The 24,266-nt window shown below is 41.0% G+C and overlaps 1 protein-coding gene across 2 annotated transcripts in view; it reads right to left on the reverse strand.

Moving 5' to 3' along the window:
- The window catches only part of Pde1c (phosphodiesterase 1C), a 535,503-nt gene that overhangs the window by 308,258 nt on the left and 202,979 nt on the right, over positions 1–24,266 (reverse strand). The gene's annotated exons all lie outside the window — the stretch shown is intronic.

Below are 24,266 nucleotides of genomic sequence, written 5' to 3' on the forward strand. Positions count from 1 at the left end.
GAAGCCGGAAACTCCTTCCCCATCATTCCCAGGCCTCCTACTAACTTGTCTAATATACTAGGCTGACTGGGAAATGGTGGGCTTGGACCACTGTAGGTAAAAACAGACCTCCCAGGCCCCTATCAATGCCATCATCAGGTTCAATGGATAACCTGAACATCCTGATTTGCTCAGGCACCTCACAACATCCACTTTAGTGTGCAGACTCATGACTAATGGTGGTAGGGACCAACCCAGTATAGTTCTGCTGTTGCCAGCAACTCTAAGCCACTCTGTGCTATCTTAGAGAATCGTTAATTTGCTTGCTGTGTCTTGGTCCTCAGGATCGATCCTCTATCTTACTCATATAATAAAAATTTGCAAGGTATTCATGTAGATACCAAGGAGGTAGCTTAAAGTCCAGGATGTATGCATACATTTTAAACTCAAGCCTACTTAAGAACTTCAGAAGTGGGAGACATATTAGTGGGAACATCTACGTGGAAAAGGGAAAAATAATAAGATATTCCAAATATTATTGAGTGTTGTAGATACCACCTCAAAACAGGAGGTTAATCTTATGGATACCAAGACAGGTGAAATACTAATATTAGAAAAAGGGAATCTGAATACACTACATACAATTTCTACAACATTTCTGTACATCCAAAAATAAATATTTAACATGCTCATCGCCACAAACAGGTGAGCAGGAGGAAGTAGGTCATAAACATGTTTCTGCCAGTCTGTGGCCCTTCACATTTTCATCCCTCATCCCTGATTCCACTCCCTTGTGCCTTCTCCAGTTGGGATTCAGATGCAAATGAAAGCTAAGTTAGGAGAAGACAAAGGGGATAGAAAAATAGAGTAGCAGGGAACTTAGAAGAAGAAAAGGGGAACTGCAGAAGCAAGCAAATGAGAAAGAAGAGGTTAAGAAGGCACAGGAGGTATAATGATGGTCAAAGGCACGCAAGAAGTTTGTCTCTTCTTATGAGCAACTAAGCAATGTTAAGATGGAAAATGGTAGTAAGCTCAGTGCTCCCTGCACAGGCCCTCAGTGCTCCATGCACAGGCCCTCGGGGTGTCAATTTTACTGTTGCTGGAAAAGTTTAGACTACTTTGGTCAGAACTTAAAAATGACTGAACAATATTCTCCAATAAGAGAGTGGAGAGAGACTGAGACAGAGAGACCAAGAGACCGAGAGAGAGAGAGAGAGAGAGAGAGAGAGAGAGCTGATAATCACCCATGGCACCATCTATAATCTCCCTTCTCATATTCTCAAGAGGCAGCTAAAGCCTCCAAGATGACAAAACCAATTTCAAAAGACACTCAAATTCCTGAGTCTCTGTTACAAGGAGCCATGGAGAAAAGAAGCTCAAGCTACAGGAATGGTGAGTGGATAGATAGATTGATGGTAGATGATGATGTAGGAGGAGGAAGATAAGTAGATGGATGATAGATAGATAGATAGATAGATAGATAGATAGATAGATAGATAGATAGATAGATAGATAGATAGATAGATAGAGACAGACAGACACACACACACACACACACACACATAGAGACAGATACTCTTATGATCAACACACTCTATGTAGTAAGAGCTATAAGGTCAGTTTAAGTGACATCCTCAGAAAGCAGGTAACGTTAGCATTTGGTTTCAAAAGATGACAGCTTCTATACCTTCACAGATAGAAAGTGAATGTTCCTAGTAAAAGCATCTCCCTAAGAGAACACTCACTCCAGATCGTGGGATATAGTCAGCAGCAGGACCAGCACCTGATCCTGCACTCCTACATACAAAAAAAGGAGACAAGTGCTGGAAACAGAGGGTATACAAGCAAGAGTGGAGAGTGTCCTGAGAAAGATGGCTTTAAAGAATATTTTATTTCTGTGTGTGCATGTGTGATCATATGTGTCCATGTGAATGGTGCACATGTGCATGTAACTGTCTTTCTGTCTGTCTTTCTGTCTGGATGCCCTCAGAGTTGAGAAGAGGACTTCAGACTTGGGCTGGACATACTAGTAGTTAAAAGCTGCCCAACATGTGTGCTAGTGGGAACCAAATGCGGGTTCTGAAACATTAGTTAACTCTCTTACCTGCTGAGCCATCTCTCTAACCTCTCTTAATTGAGGCTTTAAAAACATACCTTGGGAGGTAGAGCATCAAACTGTCCTCTAAATATCTGTTTGCATGTTCCCAGAAGAAGTAGTCAGCCCCAACTCAAAAAGCCTCTCTTTGCAGTGAATAGTGGTCAATGTAGGGATGCATGGCTGTGCAAAATGCTGAGAGCAAGTGATGATTGAGGATTCAGCCCTACATGTGTTAATTATTCTGCTTACTCTAAAGTTATGAAACATTTAAACAGTGAACCATACATTTTTAAAAATTTCTTTCTTAATCCCCCTCCTTACTTTATTACTTCTCTTTTTCTGCCCAATTGAAACAATGAATATTTATTGTCTATCACAGAGACTGTGAAACATGTTAGATCTACACACTTAAATAAGAAAGTAGCTGGCCATGATGGTATACACTCAGGAGGCAGAGGCAGGCAGATCTCTGTGAGTTCAAAGACACCCTCGTCTCTATAGGGAGTTCCAGTCTAGCCAGAGCTACATGTAAGACCCTGTCTAAAAGAAACAGGAAGAAAAGGAGCAGGGATCTGAAATATTTTTCCAAATGTAAGACACAGTATGATGAGGTTTGTGACTTTGAACTACAGGAACAGAGAGGAGCAAAATTCTGTCCAAGTAGGATGGAGAGGTACTAGGTATCTTACCTAGGCTTGGGACAATAGATAAAACATGTCTGGGTTGAGAGGCAGAGATGTACATTCTACAATGCATATATAAGCACACAAACATGAAGAACTTACAGTAATTGAGGGATGCTAAGAAGTCCATTACTAGTCAGAAGTCTTGGTTCAAAGTGACAAATATGAACCTACACTGCCTTAAGTAAGAAAGACAGAAAAACATACACTGTCTCATAAAACCAAGCTTCTGTACAACCACTCTGGAAATCAGTCTGGCGGTTCCTCAGAAAATTGGACATAGTACTACCGGAGGATCCAGCAATACCTCTCCTGGGCATATATCCAGAAGATGCCCCAACCAGTAAAAAGGACACATGCTCCACTATATTCATAGCAGCCCTATTTATAATAGCCAGAAGCTGGAAATGTCCCAGATGTCCCTCAACAGAGGAATGGATACAGAAAGTATGGTACATTTACACAATGGAGTACTACTCAGCTATTAAAAAGAATGAATTTATGAAATTCCTAGCCAAATGGATCGACCTGGAGGGCATCATCTTGAGTGAAGTAACACAATCACAAAAGAACTCATACAATATGTATTCACTGATAAGTNGATATTAGCCCAAAACTTAGGATACCCAAGATATAAGATACAATTTGCTAAATGCATGAAACTCAAGAAGAATGAAGACCAAAGTGTGGACACTGTGCACCTTCTTAGAATTGGGAACAAAACACCCAGGGAAGGAGTTACAGAGACAAAGTTCGTAGCTGTGATGAAAGGATGGACCATTTAGAGACTGCCGTATCCAGGGATCCGTCCCATAATCAGCTTCTAAACGCTGACACCATTGCATACACTAGCAAGATTTTGCTGAAAGGACCCAAATATAGCTGTCTCTTGTGAGACGATGCCGGGGCCTAGCAAACAAAGGAGTGGATGTTCACAGTCAGCTATTGGATGTATCACAGGGCTCCCAATGGAGAAGCTAGAGAAAGTACCCAAGGAGCTAAAGGGATCTGCAACCCTATTGTTGGAACAACATGATGTACTAACCAGAACCCCGGAGCTCTTGTCTCTAGCTGCATATGTATCGAAAGATGGCCTAGTCGGCCATCACTGGAAAGAGAGGCCCATTGGACTTGCAAACTTTATATGCCCCAATATAGGGGAATGCCAGGGCCAAAAGAATGGGAATGGGTGGGTAGGGAAGTGGGGGGCGCTATGGGGGACTTTTGGGATAGCATTGGAAATGTAATTGAGGAAAATATGTAATAAAAATATTAAAAATTAAAAAAATAAAAATAAAAAAAAAAAACCAAGCTTCAGCTCCAAGCAAATCCAGGAAGTCAAGTAATGGCATCAAGACTGTGTCTGTCTGTCTCCCAGCACTCCCCACTTGTGTGTTAGCTTCATACTTGTGAGATTTTCCCAGCATGTAAGAGGGCCCCTGCAATACCGGGTGTACATCCTACCTACTTGGAAACCATACTAGAAACCCAACACTTCTTTCTCAGTCACTGCTATAAAACTACAGGCTGCTTCTGATTGGCCCAGCTGGAAGTGTCTGCCCATCTGCAACCAGTCACCATGGCTGGAAGAATTCTATACTTCTACTGGATGCAGAATGAGGCCAACCTCACCCAAGTCCTATGGGGTAGAAGTAAGTGAACCACACTTCTCCAAAGGGAAGTCAGGCTGTTGTTAACATATAAAAGGAAATAAATGCCTGGAGAAAAAGCATTGGGTGGGATTGGAAGAATGGATAAAGGATAGAATATAATAATGGGGGTGGGACCTAGATACTAGCTTCTTGATCTCTTTAAAAGCTGCTCAAAGAAACATGGATTTCCTTCTTCTGGCCCCTGGATTTCAAGGTTTTTCCTACAATGTAAATGATGAATGGCAGCGTGCATAATACACAGTGTTATTCACCACTGTCTGTCCTTACCTCCCACACTAGACAGCAATGAGCACAGTGAACATCGCTCTAATTGGGTTTTAAAGAGTAAAACAAAACGAGAATAAATTATTCACAGACTTCTGCTCTCTAATTATTAGGAGTAACAAATTATTTCAATTCCACACTGCTGCTCAATGTCTCTGTTGGTAACAGATGTTACAGGCAAAGGGGAGCCACTCACAGTTTTTAAATAGTAGAATCTGATTTTTAAAAATAAAGATAACCCACAGCAATGCTGTGTAGTTGAAATGGACAAGGGCATTCTAGAGGCAGAAAGGTCAGTGAAGAGACTGTTGCAGAGGATGCCAAGGACCTAAATGATAGCTGAAGAGAGTGAATATAGGGAGATAATTACAGAGTCATCTCATGGGTGGGGACTGCTTACTGAGTTATAACAACAGTGATGCTTAGGTTTAGTCAACAGCTTCCAAAACATCCATTCTCAGCCCCTTTCCCAACTCAACTCAACTGTTTTCATTGCCTACATACTCCATGAGATGAGAGACTCAGAAATGAAGGCTCCATCTAAGCAGTTTCTGTAAATTCAAAGGAGTGCTTCTTCATATCTGTTTATTGATTGTACTCGAAAGTATATTTCAAAATAGTTTATGATACTAATTATTGATTGAATAGTTTATGATGGTAATTATCGATCATTTATGTTCTGGTCCTGTGGGCATTATCAGTACACTTACCATTGCAATTATAACCGAATTATTATACTGTTACTAATAACTTCACACTAGTAACTTCCATCTAATAGCACTTTCTTCTAGCTCCTTTCATTTTATTTTCACAATAGTTCTGATATCAGTATCACTGCCCCATTTACAAACTACATCAAGACTGAACTGTCCAAGTGTATAAGCATAGCAAAGGCTGGATTGAAACTGTAGGCTTCTGACCACTAGAAACACAGTGTTTGCATTTTTGTTTTAGTGACCTCTATTTGCAAGTATCATCCATCTTACACGTAATAACTAATGCCTGGAGCAAGTAAGCTGTGTGCTTGGTCACATATGACAGGGTCTTGATTCTTGGTCTGCTTCTTAGTAGGGAATAGATTGAAGCACAAATGACAGAAGTTTGAAGGCACATGATAGAGATTTCATTCTTATCTCTACAACTTGTTTGTTTGTTTGTTTGCTTGCTTGCTTGTTTGTTTGTTTAGAGGCAGGGTCTCACTGTGTAATCCTTGATGGCCTCCAAGGTGGACCTCATAGGGATCCACCTGCTTCTGCCTCCCAAGTGCTGCTATTAAAGGGATGTGCTGCCATACCCAGCCTCTGCAGGTTCTTAACTAGGTGTCCTTGAGCAGGTCATGTAATAATATTCCCTCTGACATTTCGATAGCAAAGAGGTAGGTTTTGTTTGTTTTGCTTGGGAACATGAGGTTGTTTGTGAATCACTATTCCTTTCTGCAACATAGTTTTCTGGAAGCTAGGTGTCCTTTGAGCCAAAGTTTCTAATATCTGCCCTTAGGATGGATGCTATGTTACATTATCTATATGCACAGAGAGTTTTATCATAGCATAATGGATAAGCAGGGAAAACTCAGAACAAACTAAATGTCCAACAACAGTGATGAGTGAAATTAAAGTCACAAACACACACATACACACACACACACACACACACACACACACACACACGCACGCACACAATGTGACAACATGGAAAAATACCCAAGATTCACTAAAGATTTTCTTTTTTATTTCATATTTTTATTATTATTAGTCACTCCATTTGTTTACATCTCAAATAATATCCCACTTCCCAGTTACTCCTCTACCACCCACATCCCACATCTTCCCTCCCTACTCCCTTTTGCCTTTATGAGATTGCTCCTCTACCCACCCACACTCTCCTGCCCCACTGCTCCAGTATACCCCTACTCTGGGGCATCTAACCTCCCCGGGACAAAGGGCCTCCCCTCCTGTTGCTGTCGAACAAGGCCATCCTCTGCTACATACATGTATCTGGAGCCATAGATCCCTCTAGGAATACTCCTTGGTTGGTGGTCTAGTCTCTAGGAGAACTGGGTGGTCAGGTCAGATTATGTTTTTCTTCCAGTGGGGTTTCAATCCCGCTCTGCTCCTCCAGTCCTTCTGCCAGCTCCCCTACCAGGTTCCCTGAGTTCAGCCTGATGGTTGGCTCCAAGCATCCACCTCTGCATTGATCAGTTGCTGGCCAGACCTCTCCAGGAACTGCCATACTTGGTTCCTCTTCGCAAGCACCTCTTGACCACAGCAACAGTGTTGGGTTTGGAGTGTGCAGACACGATGGATCTTCAGGTGGGGCAGTCCCCATTTGGCCCTTCCTTCAATCTCTGTTCCATTTTTTTTGTCCCTGTTCTCCCTTTGGACAGGAACATTTCTGGTTAAAAAACTGAGATGGGCAGGTAGCCCCATCCCTCGACCAGGAGCCGTGCCTATTACTGGAGGTGTTCTCTACAGGTTTTATCTTCCCATATCTGTGCATTACAGCTGAAGTCAATCCCGTTGGGTCCTGGGAGCATCATGTTTCTCTGGTGTCTGGGATCCTCCACACTAAAGATTTTAATCTTCAGTGAAAATGTTTGGATTCAATGTCTTCATACCATAATTAAGAGAATAGGTATAAATGGTAAAACTCCAGGAATGAGGCCAGAATGACAGCAGAGGTGGTATGTGGGATGTTTTCTCCACTTATCAAGTGTTCTACAAAGGTAATAATATTGTTTTATAGCACGATACCATTTTGAAAAAGATAAACAAAAGGACTTGTGAAGCAATGCTTCAGCCGACCCACAGAGTGACAAGATGTGGCAGCCATTAAATAGTAAGTAAAAATAGTCACTGCCTCCCAGGCTTTTGGAAGTATCCACATAGCACATTCTCAAAAGAAAACGTAATTTGCCTGCATTCTGTTGAATTGGCTTTTGGAGAAAAGTGACATAAGGGACATTTGGTAACACTTCAGATATCTAAAACAGTATGGACATATGGCATCTCAAGAGGTGGGAGAGTCATCCGTGCGTGACCTTTTGAAAACTCCAGACACCTGCCCTAGATATATTGTGCTCTTTGAGGAACGGGCAGTGAGTTCTGAATCTGGTGATCATAGATAGGAAGGGCTTAGGGGGTCCTTTAAAGAACATCATCTAGTAACAGCAGTGCACATAATGGTGATGTGGATATAGGAGGAAAAAAGAAGCCAGAGAAGGCCAAAGGAAAAACTGGTACAGGCCTCAGTCCTTCCACATAGCAGCTGGGCCAAAGCATCTTGTAATACACACAAGCAGAGATTCAGCAGGATACTGTCTGAAGTACTCATGAGTTTGTTGCACAGCCCCAGTTTAGAACCACTGAAAGAGAAGCGCAATAGTGAATCTGAATGGACAGATACCACAAGGTATAGTCAAAGGCAAAGTTTCTAAGTGGGGAAAGACAAATTTCATTCACTGCTGATTGTATGAGAAGTATAATCCACTGTGTTAGCAATTTATATGCTGTGCTGTTCCTTACGGATTCTCTCTCTGTCTCTCTCTGTCTCTCTCTCTGTCTCTCTGTCTCTGTCTCTGTCTCTGTCTCTCTCTCTCTCTCTCTCTCTCTCTCTCTCTCTCCTTTTGCAAAGCCAAACTTAATCAATTAGTGGCCAAAACTTCAATTAATGGAGATGAGGCACTACACTAATTTTATTTTTTTCATCTTTTAGTGAAGTGATCATAACCACTCTCTATTGTGCCCCCATATTTCACACTGTGACCAAAAGAGTCTCAGCATTGCAGAGAAAGGTCTCTGGCCAGCAGGGTGTGCACAGAAGGTCCACAAGTAGAAGATAAGAGCTCACTGCTGGTGGCAATACACCTTGACTCCCTAACTCTACATCCCCACAGCTGAATCTGCATATCTAAGCTAATATCCTGGGGATACCGGGCAGTAAGGTGCTCAGGCCCTGTCACCATTGCTACACTGACACTGGGTTCCCAGAAATGATGAAGAAGGCAAGGCAAGAAGATTTATCTTGGCATCCAGCATTAGAGGGGGTTGAAAAAAAGAAGGTAGGAAGCAGGATCCACAAATGAAGGTCTAGACCATATCAAAAACAAAGCCATAACACCAAAACAACTGCCAGAGAGGCAATGTGATCCAGTAACTAAGCATGGTTCTAGAGCCAAAACTACCTGGCTCTGAATTAATAAGTATCATGGTCCTAGAGGAAAGAATGAATTTGTGCTTTACATATTAGAAGAAGTTATAAAGATTAAAAAGCTTGTTATAACATATAAATATACAAAAGTAGGAAAATACTTAACCCTCAACCCAAGTCAAGTCAGCTAGTACTACTGTCCTATGCAATGTATAGGTCATGGGTTAAGATGAAAAGGATAGGAGGGAGATACAAAGAATAGGTCAGTGGTACTGGGACTTGCCCATTGTTGAGGAATACCTAAATATAGATGTCTAGTCATAATAAAGCTAATTTTCTCACACAACATAGATTCCAGATGCACATCTGCATCCTCCAAGAAAATGAAGCAGGATGCTGGTGCTAAATCACATGACCTATGAATTACACAGCACCTGCCAAAGCTGCACATGGTACCCATGATTCACCCAAGCCACATGTGGTACTCACACTCACTCAAGCCACATGTGGTACCTACACTCACTGTACTGGCTAATTTTGTGTCAACTTGACACAGCTGGNGTTATCACAGAGAAAGGAGCTTCAGTTGAGGAAATGCCTCCATGAGATCCAACTGTAAGGCATTTTCTCAATTAGTGATCAAGGGGGAAAGGCCCCTTGTGGGTGGTGCCATCTCTGAGCTGGTAGTCTTGGGTTCTATAAAAGAGCAGGCTGAACAAGCCAGGGGAGACAAGCCAATAAAGAACAACTCTCCATGGCCTCTGCATCAGCTCCTGCTTTCTGATCTGCTTGAGTTCCAGTCCTGACTTCTTTGGTGATGAACAGCAGCATGGAAGTGTAAGTGGAATAAACCCTTTCCTCCCCAACTTGCTTCTTGGTCATGATGTTTGTGCAGGAATACAAACCCTGACTAAGATACTCACCAAAGCCACATGTGGTACCCACATTCACCAAAGCCACCTTGCCCCCCTCTGATTGATCTCTCTTTATATCAAGTATATATACTTTTAAAAAAGCCTCCAAGAAGACTAAATAAACAAAATAGTGAGAAAAGAAAAACCCAAAGTCTATACTGATACCATTGAAGAAGCCAATTGTCCTTTGGTAAATAGAAGGGTAACAGACAAAAAGGTAGAAATCGACATTGATTCCAACAGATCTCATCAGTTCGTGCTAGAACCCTTGTGTACTTTTATTGAGAAAAAGTGTTAGAGCATCAAAGTGCTCCTCAAAGATAATTTAGTTATGAATGAGAGGTCATGAATAAGTGGTGAAGATGCCTTAATCAAGCAGTTGAAGTTGAAGTCATTATCATGAGTAACGGGGAAAACAACTACTCCCACGCACACCATGCTAACAAACACACAGCATCATAGATGCAGCATTTCTGATGAAAGGGATGATCATATCCAGGCAAACCCAACTGGAGGAATATTCCATACAAGAGGCATTATGGACAAGAAACATATAGGTAGGTTATCTTAAAATATCAGTTTCATGGTGCTAGAGCACTTGATCTTTGACAAGGGAGCTATAACCATCCAGTGGAAAAAAAGACAGCATTTTCAACAAATGGTGCTGGCACAACTGGCGGTTATCATGTAGAAGAATGTGAATTGATCCATTCTTAGCTCCTTGTACAAAGCTTAAGTCTAAGTAGATCAATGACCTCAACATAAAACCAGAGACACTGAAATTCATAGAGGAGAAAGTAGGGGAAAGCCTTGAAGATATGGGCCCAGGGGAAAAATTCCTAAACAGAACAGCAATGGCTTGTGCTGTAAGATCAAGAATTGACAAATGGGTCCTCATAAAATTGCAAAGCTTCTGTAAGGCAAAAGACACTGTCAATAAGACAAAAAGGCGACCAACAGGTTGGGAAAGGATTTTTATCAATCCTAAATCTGATAGGGGATTAATACCCAATATATACAAAGAGCTCAAGAAGCTGGACTCCAGAAATTCAAATAAGCCCATTAAAAATGGGGATCAGAGCTAAACAAAGAATTCTCAAGTGAGGAATACCAAATAGCTGAGAAGCACCTGAAAAAAAAATGTTCAACATCCTTAATCATCAGAGAAATGCAAATCAAAACAATCTTGAGATTCTACCTCACACCAGTCAAAATGGCTAAGGTCAAAAATTCAGGCAACAGCAGATGCTGGCGAGGATATGGAGAAAGACGAATACTTCTCCATTGCTGGTGGGATTGCAAGTTTGTACAATCACTCTGGAAATCAGTCTGGAGGTTCCTCAGAAAATTGGACATAATACTACCAGAAGATTCAGCAATACCTCTCCTGGGCATATACCCAGAAGAAGTTCCAACTGGTAATAAGAACACATGCTTCACTATGTTCATAGCAGCCTTATTTATAATAGCCAGAAGCTGGAAAGAACCCAGATGTCCCTCAACAAAAGAATGGATACAGAAAATGTGGTACATTTACACAATGGAGTACTTCTCAGCTAGTAAAAACAATGAATTTATGAAATTCTTGAACAAATGGATGTATCTGAGATGATCCTTAGTGAGGTAAATTAGATATGCACTCACTGATAAGTGGATATTAGCCCAGAAACATGGAACACCCAAGATACAATTTGCAAAACACAAGAAAATCAAGAAGAGTAAAGACCAACGGGTAGATACTTCATTCCTACTTAGAATAGGGAACAAAATACCCATGAAAGGAGTTACAGAGACAAAGTTTGGAGCTAAGACGAAAGGATGGACTATCCAGAGACTACCCCACCAGGGGATCCATCCCATAATCAGCCACCAAACCCAGACACTATTGCATATGCCAGCAAGATTTTGCTGAAGGTAGCCTGGTATAGCTGTCTTGTATGAGGCTATGCCAGTGCCTGGCAAGTACAGAAGTGGATGCTCACAGTCATATAAGATGGAACACAGGGCCCCCAATAGAGAAGCTAGAGAAAGCACACAAGGAGCTGAAGGGGTCTGCAACCCTATAGGTGGAACAACAATATGAACTAACCAGTACCCCCAGAGCTCCTGTCTCTAGCTACATATGTAGCAGAAGATGGCCTAGTCAGCCATTACTGGGAAGAAAGGCCCCTTGGTATTGCAAACTTTATATGCCCCAGTACAGGAGAATGCCAGGGCCAGGAAGTGGGAGTGGGTGAGTTGGGAAGCAGGGCGGGGGAGGGGGGAAGGACATAGGGAACTTTCGGGATAGCATTTGAAATGTATATAGAGAAAATATCTAATAAAAAAAGAAAAAAGAAAGAATATTTTCTGCTCTTTTCAGAGGACGTGAATTCAGTTACCAGCACTGCATCAGGTGGCTCACAACCATTTATACTCAGCTGCACCTACGCACATACAGACAATTAAAATAAATAAACTATTACGTCAGTATCATGAGAGACAGAGAAAAGATGAACATCTGTTTACAGGATTGAAGGTTTCTAAAGAGACACAATTAAGGTGATGGACACATCTGGAAAGAAACCTAGATCAATGAAAAGCAGGACTGATTTAAAAGATATCACTGGGGCATCTGGTGAAATACATGTGGACTGTATATGAGGATCTAAAATTATATCAATAGTGAGTTTCCTGATTGTACAAGTTTTCTCGAAGATATTAGGTTTTGTGTTGTTGTTTTGTTTTTTGTTGTTGTTTTTGGTTTTTGGTTTTTGGGTTTTTTGAAGAGATAAAGTTAAAACTGAAAGATCATACTCTCTATAACCTAGGGTCATATGGTTCAGGAGCCAGAGGAAGATGGACAAAGATGATGGATCTAAGACAAACACCAGATGACAAAAGGTGGTTCCAAGAGGAACATAGACCAGTTATTTCATCAGCCTTGCAGTGTTCATAGAATTTTGAATATTGCTAAAACATTTTTTTGAAAAACAAATACAGAAGTATTTATTATACACAGGTTAACCCAGGGTTAAATTTTATCACTAGATGACACACTGCCCTGGGAGATTCAGCAACACATAGAACACAACCCAGACTGGGGCACAGACAATGTGAACTCCTGTCAATCTTCTTGGCTGCCTACCATCACTAGAGGATGAGATCATATTACGGAATGTCCATCATATCTTGACTGTAAGCTATAGAGAACAGAAACTGGCACGGAGCTAGAAATCCCTTCCAAGCTGGCAGGCAGTAAAGGACCAGAGGATGCTGAGTGGACTGCTTAAGGAGAAAAGACACTATCAGTCTTGTCCATTCAAGCAGTGAACTCTATGAATGAGAAATTCAATCTTCCAGGCAAGATATCTGCACAATAGTGGCTTGATTGTCGTAGGGGTAACCAACTCTTCTCTTACTGGACCTGATAGCTACTCTATAGGGAAAATGGGATGACCCATACTTGGTGATGTTAGCCAGACCACAAGCTGAAGTCTGGGGAGGTTATTGGCCCAAGCAGCGAGCTTATTACTGATGCTGAACAAAATTGGCAAAGCTGCAAACTGCCCTACAAATATCTATGTTTATGCCTGTAGAAAAAAAGCTGCTCCAGTGTTAGTTGGAGAAGCCTTGACTAACCACCTTCTGGTGGTGAATGAAGCAATTCACAGCCACACAATGCAAAAAACAAGTAGTGCCTGTGGACCTAGCCCTGCACAGCACATGCATATAACCCTCTCTAAGTCTCGGAGAACATTGCAGAAGGAGGGGCCAGGAAGTATGTCTTGATGTGTACTCACTGCTCAGCCCAGAAGGCCCTGACAAATAAATGGTGACAGAGGCAGTCAGGTCACTCTCAGGAGATAGTCATAAACATGGGAGGGGAGCAAACAAGATGGCAGGGGTGGGGTTGAGAGCAGTCAGTCTGTGTTGCAGACATGTGCAAAAGTTTTTTTTTAAAAAAAACAACAATGCAATCCCCATCAAAATTCCAACTCAATTCTTCAACGAATTAGAAAGAGCAATCTGCAAATTCATCTGGACTAACAAAAAACCTAGGATAGCAAAAACTCTTCTCAAGGATAAAAGAACCTCTGGTGCAATCACCATGCCTGACCTAAAGCTTTACTACAGAGCAATTGTGATAAAAACTGCATGGTACTGGTATAGCGACAGACAAGTAGACCAATGGAATAGAATTGAAGACCCAGAAATGAACCCACACACCTACGGTCACTTGATCTTCGACAAGGGAGCTAAAGCCATCCAGTGGAAGAAAGACAGCATTTTCAACAAATGGTGCTGGCACAACTGGTGGTTATCATGTAGAAGAATGCAAATCAATTTTTTAAAAAGAAGAGCAAATCATTATATAAACACATAATTAAACAATTATAATATATTCACTACCCCACACATACTGTTCTTTTTCAAAACCTGAGCTGTTTCCATTAAATGAGAAGAATGAACTAATCTATACTTACAGGCTTGGTTCTCCAGGCCAAGGTGGCTGTCTGAGTCACAACTTCTTTGTTCCTTCGGAAAGTACACAGCTCACTCCTTGGAGATGTTTATGTATGTCTGCCTTCAAGTACTTAATCCCTCCTACCTGAACTTAGGTTATGAGCACTGTCTAAATGGACATGTGCATCTGCAAGTCTGCCACAAGCCAGAAGAGCTCCAACCTAGTATTCCTGAAGCCTAAAGACTATTCGGCCTTCCAAATCACTTTTTGCCACACGTAACAGTAATCAATAATCAGGAAACCATGGCAGGCTATGTGTGATGGGGAGGTCTAGTCGATGACTATTAACGACCACTGCATTTAAAAGAAATTCAAGCTATGAACTCTGCTCCAATCTATGGAGGGATACCACTGGTTTCTACCTAAATTCATCTCTGCATCTCCTCTGGGTACCATGAAATCTACAGGTGACCAGATCCTAGATCATCTTCTATCTCCATCGCTGCCTGCAAAACCTTTATTTTGAGGCTACATGTATAGGATAAATTTAATTCTTAAGTCTATAGCCTGGGAAGAATTACACAGTCTTTTCTGCCTCCCCAATGATCTCAAAGAACAACAAAGATGTTTACCCGTGGAATAAAACTGGAATTCCTTTGCTGTGCCAGTCCCTCAAAGCTTAATCCTGAAACCCTGACCAGGAATGGCTAGGGAATGAATGAACGGACTGTTGACACTAAAGAAACAACAAACACATGGGCACACAAAAGCCAGAGTCAGGTGGGCTATGTCTACTCTGCTGGAGATACACCACCTAATGCAACACACTGGAAACTCTGTATGTTACTTTATAGAGGGCTGTCGACAGGGTTAGCTGGTCTTGGTAGGAAGTATCTATAGGTAAACAGAATCACACTTTAAATATCTGGGAGGCGGAAGCTACCATTGCTAGTTTGGGGGTTTTTTGTTTTTGTTTTTGTTTTTGTTTTTGTTTTTTTTAATATACGGCTCACTTGTTCCCACTCAGAACTTCAAGGAAGGCTTCGCCATTCCCCTGAGCCTAACTCAGGAAGACCTTTCCATTCCCGTGTGGCTGAGGAAATGGGGGCCTTGACATAACAATATACATTCAAGCTTTCCCTCTCTCAGGCTTCCTCTGTTCTCTCCACTCCTTCCCCGGTAACACAAGACCCTGCTACCCTTGCTTACTTTACCTTCTCTCTGGCTGTCCCTAGACTTTTTCAGTTTCCCTTTTCTATACCATAGACACAAGTCTAACAGCTCCCTTAACCTATACCATTTTCCTGACTCTCCCAAGCTATTTGTCTTGCTCTACCCTTTATGACAATCCAGAGTAGACTCATTCATGGATCATCTAAGGGCAATTCACAGACGTGTTCACAGATCCACATGAGGTGGGAGAGTAGGGTACACACTGACACTGGTCCAGTTCACTGCCTGTATCTCCTGTACCAAGACAGGATACCACTGTGGCACTAAGAGAGATCCTGCTTTTTTCTTCTAGTTAGTCAAACAGCTTGCCATAATGCTATGTGAACTAGCATTTCTATTACATAAGGCATTTGGTCGCATTACTACAAGGTTAACAACCTGATTAGATCTCCTGATACAGAGAACAGACTTCAATAGCCAGTCAAGTCATGGCCACATTTTCATTCTACAGGACACAGATGTAAAGGGGTTTATTTTCTTCATTAAGAAACGTTAATTTCAGCACGCATATACATACAAAAAAGATACAGAAAGCTATTAGCACTAACATATGGTATTTTTGAGATTTTTCCAGGGGCAGGGTCCCAAATCATCAAACCAATCTGTTTGTTTACCCATCCACCCACCATTATGACTTAGCCCCAGGCCTGGTGCTGGAAAAAGAAAGGCAGTAAATAACACAGAAAAAGTGGGAAACCAGACTGAGCTTCTTTCTGTGGTGCTGCAGAGACACTGGCAACCTGACTGAAAAAGTGACAGTTGTGGTCTTCTTTCTTCCCTTCTCTGGAGAGATACCTACTACTAGTCTGGAGGCCCCACACCAACGGGATTGAAGCAGCTGATAAGTGACCAAAAAGAGCAAAATTTACATTTCTTTTATTGTCCCTTAGGCTTGGTGTAATTTGAACAGGTCCCAGAATTGCCTGACATCATCAGCCAAACCTGAGACATCACCTAGGCTCCTGACTGGGGAGAGTCAGACAGTGCTGCTACCATAGAAACGGCTGTAGCCAGGACTGAAGACTGGACCATTTGGTCAAGAACCATAGGAGAATCACAACCAGACCTACTAGTTGAGTCCAAACATTTGAGCATTTTACTTCAAGAACCTAAAGTTAACCAAATGTGATGGTGCATACCTATAATTCCAGCATACCCAGAAAGCTGAAGCAAGACATCAGAAACTTAAGACCAACATAGTGAGTCCCAAGACAGACTTAGCGATCTTAGCAAGAACTCATCTCAAAGTACAGGGTGGGGAAAATGGGGTAGGAGACCTAAATCATGGGGGGGGGGCACTATCCAAATGTGAAGCTAACAGAAGCTTCAAATGCACCCCCCTCCTTTCCCAGTAAAGTAAGAAATTCTAGAGGAAGTTCTGGCCAATTAAAAAGAAACCTTGAAAGCAACATTTTCTTCACACTCTAGGGTGCTAACAAAGCTGTAATCTTGCTACACAGGTCTCCCTCACACTGTGATATCAATCTAAAAAGTATAATTTCTGTAAAGTAGCTCTCATCCCCTACTAACAAGCAAGAATAAATGTTCTATCCTTTGATAAATGACATCAAACATGTTTAGCAAGAAAGGAATCTGGGTGTGAGCCTTGGCAAGCTGAGTTCTAACAAGCACCTCCGTGTTGGAGGCTTCTGCAGTCCACAGGATATTTCCAATGGCATTTGTACCACTGTTCTCTCTCTTGACCAGGAAATCCCCTGATGTCAAGGAGCCAATGAAATTATATTCCCAGAGCCTGAAACCATACAGTTCTGATATTAGGAAAGAAAGATAAACTCAAAAAGAGAAGGCTACCCCATAAGCTGGCTCTGTTTCTGCAGCTCAAAGATAATGTGCCCTGGTTTGAATAAGAACACACACACTCTAGGTAAGAGAGGGTCAGAGACAGGTTCCCTGGCTATAATCAAGGCATGCACATATATGTATGCATGCCTTGGGTAATAGCAATAGTCATTCTTTCAGTATTAATTTAAATTCTCCTCTGTGTTGTGTTGTTGTTGCTGTTGTTGTTGTTTTAATCCAATGCTTCTAAAGTCTACTGTAAGCAATAAAAGTATAAGAAATTGAGAAAAGTTTCAGTCTTGTAATAATACTATATCCAGTGAGAAGCAACACCATCTCATGTGAAAAATAAAAGTAAATATACAGCCTAGCCTAGGATTCCTAGGACCATGGCCTTGGAGCTGTGTCTAAGGCACAAGCTGTAAGTGACAGAGTGGCCCAGGAGAGGATACCAGAATGGCTGGATACTTTATAAAGTCAGAATTAAACACACAAGAAATATATCAGGGAAGACAATGTGAAAGGAGCTGAAGAATATGGGTGAAACCAGGAAGGGGATTTGACTCCCAGCAAAGGATGGACAGAGATGACTTAGCTGCTGTGCTGTACCTCCTCAAGCCCACTCAGGAGGCCTTAAAGACAAACCCTCATCATAAAGGTTAGCATCCACAGATAGATTCAGCATGTCTGCTATGCTCAGTACCCTTGGAACAATAGCCTTACCCATCACCAGGCCAGTTGTCCCCCACAGAATAACAAGGTCATGGTCTAAGCATGTTCCTGTAGTAAAAGATTTGACAGCAAAATATGACAATAGATGGGCACAATAGACAAGCTCCTTCTTTCCAAAACTCCCAATGCAAAGACCAAGAAGAATGCCAGGGCAGGTGATTGCTATACGCATATGTTACCAACTTTAATGAGGAAAAACTGACATCTCTAAAGATCTCCTTAGAGAAAGATGCCTTCCCAGAAAACCAACATCACTATAAACACTTCTCGATTTAAAATTTAAAATTGTGTGTGCACATATGCACATATTTAAATGTGTGTGTGTGTGTGTGTGTACATACAGGTTACAGAAGCAGAAAGGTGGCTCTTATGGGAGGAGAGGGCAGTGTAATACATTAACTGGAAGCTGAAGGAGGAAGTAATTGGTGGAAGAAAAGGAACCAGCTAAAAGAGGGATGACAGAAGAGGGAGAACAAAATGAGATTAGAGAAATGATACACATGCAAAGAAGTCATAATGAAACTCATCACTTTGACCCAAGAAAATGTTATAGATGAATAAAAATGTTTTTAAATCCTCAAATCCTTCCTTTACATTCCCTCTTGGTAAACTTGAGGATTATCAAAGACCATAGAGAAACAGAGAAATTCCCTGAAGGCAACACTAAATCGGGAAAGTAAATGCATCTGGGAGCTCATATAGGTAGCCACACATGATGATAAATCTGCACAGCCAGACTTCCCTCGAACTAACTGGGCACACTAACCCATGACTCATTGGGGGGTGGGGCTGGAACCCTTAGGGATTCAGCCACATGCCACGCCCACCATCAACTACACTGCATAATTCCTAAAAGTAATCAAGTCAGAAATTGACTTCTTGGCAGGAGTCCCTGGTAGAAAAATGACTGCCATATGCCAAAATGAGGGGTTCAATAATTTAATATGGAATGGAAAACACAACCATCCAATGGCATCTAACAAGACCTTACACTTCTCTCAGACTGAAGGGTTGGTTCCATTGGGCTCTGCTCTTGAGAACATATGCTTAATTTCCTATGTATAGAATCTAGAAAATAAATGCCAGAACCCAAATACAGACACTCTAAGTGAGAGAAGGTTATCAAGCCTTCTCTGGGGAGTATTGTCTTCCTCTTCCAAAAGCCAAACTATCCAAACCTGAGGACTCCACCCACCCTAGGAGACACAGAGTTCAAGGTAAGCAACTGAGATGACTGATACACGGGGTAGCTTCAGGACTTCTCCTGCTACTCACAATGTTGGGTCAATGCCATGCCTTACTCATATAGCACCTACAGGGCTCAGATCCTCAGGACCCAGGAACAGAAGAATAAGCTTGGGTACAAAGGGTCAATGTAACCTTAAACTGTGTTTGGAATTCTTGCAAAAGAAGGAATTGGAGGTTGTGAGACTGTTTAACCCATTTCATCCTAATAGTAATCTCTGAAGCTTGTGTTTCTGTTCAGAAGATGAGGAAACAGGGTAAACGGGCTCCACATAGGTTAAGAACTACATATTACAAATTCATGCTTGTGATATTCAAGGCCAGGATGTGTTAAATGACTTGACTTAATCATTTTCAAAGTTATGGATTAAAATCTATTTTATCTCTTGTTTCCCAAATATGTCTTCACATAAAATTGAAGGAAAGGGGAAAGAAAACAAAGGACAGAAAATAGAGGCTTTAAGACATGAAACAAACCCCAGTGGTAAGTACATTGGAACTAAAATACAATATGGATACACTAAACACTGAACCTATCTAGCTAGGCACCCAGCATTGTCCATTCTGAGATGATGAAGAGCCCAGACCTTAGGATAAGAGCTACACCATGACCCTTTCCAGAGACAGCTGGGACTTGGATTTGAACAAGAAGGAACATTGCTACCCTTCAAGCCCTGGAACTTTCTTCATAAGACTACACTGAACTCTCTGCCCCAAGACATTGAGTATCTGTCCTTCAGCATCCAGCAGAGGAGAAGATGAGGGTACTTAGGCCTAAGGTGGATTTGCACACCTCTGCTAGCCATGTGTAGCCCAGAGGGAGGAAGGATGGTTCATTCATTTTTCAAATTCTGAATGTCAAAGTCTCACTTTCAGTGTCACATTCTACTATTAGTGCTAACTAACATAAATCATGTTAACCTTTAGTGGTAGTTCCAAGCTGTTTGCAGGACGAGTTTGAGGTAGAAAATCGGGGAACTTACCGTGAATCTAAATTGGATGCTTTCAATTTATTTCAATCTCACCTTGTTATTTAAGGTGAGATTCCAACTGGACCTGACATAGAATCCTAGCTTTCCCCTGTCTACTGCCATTAGTAACAGCCAACACCGAAGTAAGCATTCCTATTAGTCTGTATTTGAATTTAGCCCAAATCATAGGCTCCACCTCCCTGAGACAGTTTCTTCTTCTCTGACATAGTACCATTGTTATACTTTTATTGCTATGATAAAACACCATCATGAAGGCAACTCAGAAATGACAGTGTTTAATTTGACTTATGATTTCAGAGGGTTGGAGTCCATGATGGTAGAGTGAAGGAAGAGCTGAGAGCTCACATATTGATCCTCAACTATGAAACCGCAAGAATGGTATAAGTCTTTTAAAGGCTCAAAATCCACCCCTCAGTGACATACGTCCTCCATCTAGGCCACATCTTCTAACTGTTCCCAAACAGTTCAACCAAATACGAAGCAAGTATTCAAGTAAATGAGCCCATTGGGTCCACTCTCCTTCAAACTACCAGAAACAGGCCTCATCTTTTGGGTTGGTTGTAAGCTTAAAGTAGAACATCCCCTCACTAGTGAGAACTCACTCCACACACTTAAGAAAAATAGTGAAAAGCTCTTCAATAATATCATCATCTGGCTCTGGTTAAGGTCCAAAGGGGAGCTGACTTTAAAGATCTCATATATATATATGTGTGTGTGTGTGTGTGTGTGTGTGTGTGTGTGTGTGTGTGTGTTACCTTCGGCTTATGATTCCATATATGCAAGTCTGGCCACATAGGCTTATAATTTACACATCAAAGATATTGCCATAATTGTTGTTTAAGTATGCCAATGTCATTCTTTTTCACATAGTAATTATCCAGGGTCATCTTGCCTACTTGGCAGAATTATGCTTTTCTCTTTCTTCCTTTTCCTTCCTTCCTTCCTTCCTTCCTTCCTTCCTTCCTTCCTTCCTTCCTTCCTTCCTTCCTTCCATCTGCTTCTGCTTTTCTTTTTTTTTGTTTTTTGTTTTTTTGTTTTTTTGAGACTGGGTTTCTCTGTGTAATAGCCATAGCTGACCTGAACTCACTTTGTAAAGCAGACTGGCCTCAAACTCAGAAGGATTGGCCTTCCTCTGCATCCTGAGTGCAGGGATTAAAGGTATGCACCACAACACAACTATGCTTTTCTTAAGAAGAGCACCAGGAGCTTTATGACAGGCCAGAATTTAATGATGGTTGCCACCCTGCATTGTTCTGTTGAGTTGCCCATTACAGGTGTGTTCTGTGATAGAGAAATGGGTCTAATGGCTGGTTGTAAGTTATGTGTGCCTCCTTCTGTTAGGAGAATGGAACAATAGCTGGTCAATCCTGATGAAAATTTGTACCCCAGCAACCTAAATATTCCTTATCTCTAACATGCTTGGCTAGCAGACTAATTATCTTTGTTGTATTTATTGCTCCCTTAGCTAATGTTTACTTGGTATGACTTAATGTCTTCTAAGCAAGTCTATTAGCAAATCTTCTATAACATCAATTCTATATTTTAAGTTTCTTCTACATCAGAGCCATGCCTGACAGTATGAGGATATTTGTTATTGTAACAATGAGCCTGGGACAAACCAAAACATACACACTTGTGAAACTTTTCTGAAAAGATCCATACTATTCATAGATGAGAGCTGATATTCAAACTGTCAGCAACATGGAACATCTATGAGGAGTCAAAGAGCACGGAGGTCTTCTTGAGGACTTGGCACATATTGCCATTGTAGTTTGGATCTTGTTTGATAATAAGGGTTGACAACCATATTTCATGGCTGTAAATTCCAAAATGGAGAAAAAGAAGCTAACAATCAGAGCTATCACTTATTCTGAAGCATTCAGTAATGACACTAAAGAGTTCTTGGGAGGATAAGTCCTGACAGTTCCTGGGCAGCATGAATTTCTTCTCAGCAAACAAGACCCCACAGGACCTCAGGTGAAAACTCCCAACTGTGCCTGTTTCCCTGAAGTTCAAAATTATGTGAATATATGGTAGATTTTCTCCTAAGACATAGATATTGTGAATCAACAAGTCTCATATTTCCAGGGTACATACACTCCAGCAAGCATTATTTAAACTTCATCTATAATTTCTTCCTTTCTTTGAAATTCAAAATGCATTTTAAAAAACTAGCATTATCAACAGGTAACCTGATACTGATTAATTACTAATTGATAAATAAACTGAGTATTTTGGTATGCTTGACAATTTATATGCAAAAAAGAAAAATCTCACCACTGATCCTGATATTCACAAGTAACAGCTGTACAAGTTGTTTCTTCAACATCGCCACAGCAATCAACCATCTTTGTAAGGAAGAGTGCATAATAGCATTCAGAACACCAAAAAAAGATTGGCTGATGACAATGAATTTCTAACCTCAACTGGTACAAAGGTGGAATAATTGTGCCTCCTCTTCCATTGCTACTATGTTAAGTTATACGAAGTACCAAAAATAAGTTCCCACCTTAATAATTTATCACTTAATCTCCTTCATAAATGAAGATGTTGGCCCAGGCTACAACCAGAAAATCAGGTTTAAAAAGAAAGAAAGAAAGAAAGAAAGAAAGAAAGAAAGAAAGAAAGAAAGAAAGAAAGAAGAAAGAAAGAAGAAAGAAAGAAAGAAAGAAAGAAAGAAAGAAAGAAAGAAAGAAACCTTCAATCACTATACACTTTCTTTTTAAAGGCTCGAGGAACTATAAGAAGAATGGGTAATGGTAATGAAGATGAACACACAAATCAGATGGTCCTGTGAGAGTATCCCTTCAGTTGGCAATGGTAAAAGACAATGAGCCTCTTTTCAGATGGAGGAACTGGTTATGGATACACTGTATATGAGGAGTCAGGCTCCAGGGCAAGATTTCAGGAACTAAGAAAGCCAGTCAACATTCTTGCTTTACTGCTGTCATTTGCAGAAAAGTGCAGGTTTACAGAGAGAGCTTATCTTTATTTTAAAAAAATCTCAGGATGCAATAATTAACCCCTTTATGGGAATAAGAAGATTATTTGCCTACAGCTCTTGCTTCCCCAATGTAGCCATCATGTTGCATAAAGAAATCCAAACAAAACTCCTATTCACACTTCTGTTCAGACTCATCTATAATTCAGTCTACATAAGAACCTGCACACAATGAAATGGCTCTAACTAAGCCATTACACACATTATGTCTATGCAAAAGATAGCTCATTTAAAAAACATTTCATGGAGTCTAAGAATTGCCTAGAGTGGAATTTGTATATTCCACTTGCTATTTGGACAATAGAACAGTTTATGGTGACCAGAAAAGTAGGACCAGTAAAGTTACTATAGCAGAAAAGGAGGAAAGGAAATTAGAAGAATTATGAGATATCAATTTCTGATACAATAACACTGGATGTTGCAAGGCCCACTCATAAAAAACATAAATCCCATTTCATAACACACTCATACCCAGATTAACTTTTATTATAATGGATAAGAAGATAATAGATAGAGTTGTAATGAAAATGGAGAATACAGTTTAAAAAAAAACTGAAAAAGTCCTTTCCAGGGAGATGCCAGTCTAAGGGACCAGGAGCAGAGCAGCCAGCCATCTGGAGAACGACACAAGATTGCATTTCATTTACCTTAGTGATAGAGCTTACGTCTCTACCAAGCAGAAACCTCCCCCAAGCAAGAGACAACAAAGGCACAGGGTTGAATGAATCACAACACATGCTTTATCTCTGTGCATTTATCCAAATGCATTATTATCCTTTGAAGCAAAAGCATCATTAGCCCAATTCAAGCTGCTGACGTCACTGAGTCCTAAACCTTGGCACTGAAATGTCAATAGCAATTAACTACCAACAGAAATAAACCATAGACTTGATATTCACTACATCTGTGAAAGTTACATGGGAGTCCAGTTAGTATTAATTCCAAAAATCCTTCATCATTGCTAATTCATACAGTATAGAGAAACAGCCATTTGCTGCCCCCTGAGTAGGGAGCCAAATGGACTGAGACAACTCTCAAAACCATTAAGAAAGAACAAAC

The sequence above is a fragment of the Mus caroli genome, chromosome 6, assembly GCF_900094665.2.
Source record: "Mus caroli chromosome 6, CAROLI_EIJ_v1.1, whole genome shotgun sequence".
In the NCBI taxonomy this organism is placed as follows: Eukaryota; Metazoa; Chordata; class Mammalia; order Rodentia; family Muridae; genus Mus; species Mus caroli.